The sequence below is a fragment of the Alosa pseudoharengus genome, unplaced genomic scaffold (genome assembly GCF_046254945.1).
Source record: "Alosa pseudoharengus isolate Yale_2024_CS ecotype anadromous, Long Island Sound unplaced genomic scaffold, YU_APseudo_1.1 YU_APseudo_1.1_scf_3, whole genome shotgun sequence".
Taxonomy (NCBI): Eukaryota; Metazoa; Chordata; class Actinopteri; order Clupeiformes; family Clupeidae; genus Alosa; species Alosa pseudoharengus.
Window position 1 is genome coordinate 44674304 of NW_027468718.1, and position 3852 is coordinate 44678155.

Genomic DNA, 3852 nt, shown 5'->3' on the forward strand with positions numbered 1-3852 from the left:
AGTCCCATTGACTGATTTGACTGATGGGTATTTTTGCGGAGAATATAAATAAAGGGGAATAATGCTGTCCCGTTTGGCCAGAGATCAAACACATGATGAGGCTCCAAACAACTGACCAAATGCCCACCTCTAGTACCGAAGACCAGACCCTGCATACACAATCTGACATGAACAAAGCAAGTCCTTTTTTAAGTGGGCCGACCGACACAAATATTCCTTTGACGGTATAGCTGACTTGTTAACTTCATGGCTAACCCATAACTTGCTGACCTGCCTCATGCCAATATAATTACCTTAGTACTGCCACTAACATGATGGCACAGTTGAAAGAGCACAGTGCACTTCAATGCGCTTTCATGTTCCCTGTGTACTAATGAGTTTTCATTCTGCTTTGATATGTAGATGATGAAAGGGCCTCTTTCATTGTAATTACTAGTCGTCCATTAGAGATGGGACAGAAGGCAGGGCACACGTGTGTCTCTATTTAAATACTTGCATGTTGGAGAGAGAGAGAGAGAGAGAGAGAGAGAGAGAGAGGGAGAGAGAGAAGAAACAGAGTCTCATTAGTAGGCATCTTCCCAATATTCCTTTTAGCCCGACATGTCTGTGTGAGTCTGTTAATTTGCTGGATCTGTTGTGCATGCATTAGTGAGGAAGATGTCTAGAATCACATTAAAGTAAAGACACATGATAGCTGAATTCCCATGGCGTAAGATTTTAATGATTTTGTTTTTTAGTTCAGGAAACAAACATGGTCTTTTACCCTATACTGTTGCACGCTTCTTTTGCCTTTTTTCATCCATTCCTCATCCTGCTGCTCAGAGGGTTATGTTACTCAGTGTGTGTGTGTGTATGCGTGTGTGTGTGTGTGTATGCGTGTGTGTGTGTGTCTGTGTGTGTGCGCGCATGCGCATGCTCGTGTGTGTGTATGTGTGTGTGTGTGCACTTGTGTGTGCGTGTGTGTGTGTGCACTTGTGTGTGTATTTGTGTGTGTGAGAGAGTGAGTGAGCGACAGAGAGTAAGTGTGTATAGTGATTAAACATGTTTGACAGGGGATTTTGCCAGCACGCTCGTTAGTCCTTGACACCAAAACACCCAACAGTCTCTCTCGCCTCTCGCCGTCACATCCCAAGCGCTGATGTTTAGCTGGCACGTTCCGCAAAACAAACGATGATTCATGGCCATCCAGGACTGTCAAAGCCTCCATCTTTGTTTCCCCCCCATCCTCTGTGTCTCATGAGTCACCTTGGTGGGTTTCTCAGAATTGGTGACATGAAACCAAATGGGCTTAACAAAAATCTACGATTTGGACATGAATTCTGACATCATATTTTTAACGGATTATGTTAGTGCAGTGAATAAAAAACAAGGATTCTCATTTCAAGTCACTGTCCTCTCTATGCAACACACACAAACTAACCAGTCCAAGTATTAGATTAGATTCAACCTTATTGTCATTGTCCCAGGTAGCAAAAATTGTGCGGGCCGAAAGCGGCCCGATTAAGGCGAAAACACTCGGCCGATCCTCGGCATGAATCTAGGTCCGATTGCTCTGCGAGCACTCGGCTGTGACGCGGCCCTATTGCGGAACGCCGAGTGAGATGACGTAAAGCCCCCGCCCCCAATCCAGTTCCTTGGGTTTATTTTAATTTTATTGATTTCCATTCGTGTCAAGTTAATACCAGAATCGCTAAACAGCCGTTCTTTATAGGCTACAAGATAAACTGAAAATACAAATACAAGTAGACAGTTTTCATGTTTAAAACATTTTTTTTATTATTATTGGAGCACACTTAAGTGTGACACCCTATGATGTCTGCCGGTTTGCCCTCTGGCTTCGGCCACCATCCTTGTCACAGGCCAGCTGCAGCCATCTGGTGATGAGGAGCTCTATCTCCTTTTCGGAGGAATCTTTGGTTAGGGCATTCCGGCGGACTGCATCTGAGAAAAACACAAGAAGAGGGCAGCATGATCATGTGATGTATACTCAGTGTAGCACTTATGTCACTGCAACCGCACCACCTTGCAGTTATCACTTGTGTCACTGCAATCACCACATTGCAGTTATCCAGTACTGACCACACTTTTCAAAATGAGCCTTTTGAATGCAGGCTTTTGGTTGGCCCCACTCCAATTAATGAGTCTCGCCAGCGAGGTGTTCATGGCTCTTGAATGTCAATATATACGTGAACACATCTAAAAAGCTATCCCCCTGGCATTGATAAGTCAAACACGTCTGAATTTAATTGCAAACAATAGCCTATGCAAATACAAGATCTATGCAGAAGGCTAGACAGACTTGCTCATTGTTTGCAATTAACTTCAGATATGTCTGGTCTATCAATGCCAAGGGAATCCCTTCTCAGGGACGTTGGGGTAGGCTGCGGTAACAGCCCAGCTAGTCAATGTTAGCTACCTTGAGCTAAATGGTGTTGTTAGCTGGATGCGTTCGCTCCATAAAAGTACAACTAAGCCAGCTAACTTTTTGTTCCACTTTATTTTCTTCCACAGGTCAAAGACCGTGCTCGTAAAAAACACGAAAATTGCATCCAAGCTGCGAAGAACCCATGAGCTAACAACACCCCAGCTAGTCAATGTTAGTTACCCTGAGCTAAACAGCTAGCTACGTTCGCGCCTTAAAAGCCGGAGACACTTTCATATATATTTTCCCCAACTTGCACTACTTTACTCAGGCAGGCATGATAAAGAATTTTAGGTTGTTGTCCTAATTAATAATTATTAATTGCATTGCATTTCTGAATTCTTTCTTCTCGTTTCATCTGGAGGATAGACGAAGAAACCTCATGAACAAAGTTTAAACGGATCGATAATAATCAATATTTAATCAGCAATAATTCGAAATATGTAGAGTTAATGTAAAATGTTAAGGAAACTCAATTGTTAATGCTTTTTAAGGAAATGTTAGACAAGACTTACCTCAAGTTCACCGTTTTCGCAGTCTGCTCCCATCCAAAGTTTTCGAGTCTTCTCTCATCCAAAGTTGTAAACGTCACTCCAGTGACGTGCTTCTTGACGCTTGCTGCAGTTGAAATCGGCTGAATACGGGTAAAAACGGTCTGAGCCGAGCGCCCAGAGTTTAACAGCAATCACCGGTCAATGCTGGTAAAAAATTGAATTGGCCAGTAAAATGAGTTGCACACTCAGTTGCTAACAAAACGTTGTACATGTAGGCTACCCACCCCATCCCAAGTAAACACAGGATTAGTCTGCATGTTAAAAAATATATGGGCCAGTAAAAACTATATAAGATAGGCTATTAGATAGGATAAGATAAGATAGTAGCCTACTTTATTCATCCCGAAGGAAATTCAAGAAAATATATATTTTGGCTGGCATTTTGTTTCTATCACCCATTATTGGTAGATGACCCAAAAGTAAAAAAAAAAAAAAGTTGTAGGTGCGGTAGCATGGCTGCCTGCAGGTGGCAAAATTACCTGGCCCAATTGCGTTTACCACGACTCAGCCGATGCCGCGACGCAGCCGACAGCGCCGCAGGTTTTACGGAAGCGGCCCGCTCCTACTTGCTAGCTGGGGTGCAGAGTACAAGTACAGAGACAACGAAATGCAGTGAACGTCTAACCAAAAGTGCAAAAAAGCAGTGTGAACTATAGACAGGTAGTGCAGTGTAAACAGGATATGACATATATCTCAGTTCATCTCAGCAAATCCGGAGCTATTAAAACATGTGATGATGTGTCCATTCCTTCCTAATCTCACTAGCGTATTTGTCTAGCTCTCCCTACTGAACAGCAACCTTGGATTAGGGTGTGGAGAGAGCCAAGACACCCCCCCCCCTTACCCCCGCCAGCAGTTTCCATGCTCTGGTGTAAT

The 3852-nt window shown here is 43.4% G+C and overlaps 1 long non-coding RNA gene across 2 annotated transcripts; it reads right to left on the reverse strand.

The window, feature by feature from the left end:
* Window positions 1-1479: 1479 nt before the first annotated feature.
* On the reverse strand, window positions 1480-3549 carry LOC143099801 (uncharacterized). Of its 2 annotated transcripts, none has more exons than XR_012981764.1 (3): window positions 3456-3549; window positions 2938-3120; window positions 1480-1941 (listed from the first exon to the last, which is right to left on the reverse strand). It is a non-coding gene; the product is annotated as an uncharacterized LOC143099801 (long non-coding RNA). The 2 variants fall into 2 exon arrangements; XR_012981765.1 differs by having other exon boundaries at window positions 3475-3532.
* Between the last annotated feature and the right edge of the window lie 303 nt (window positions 3550-3852).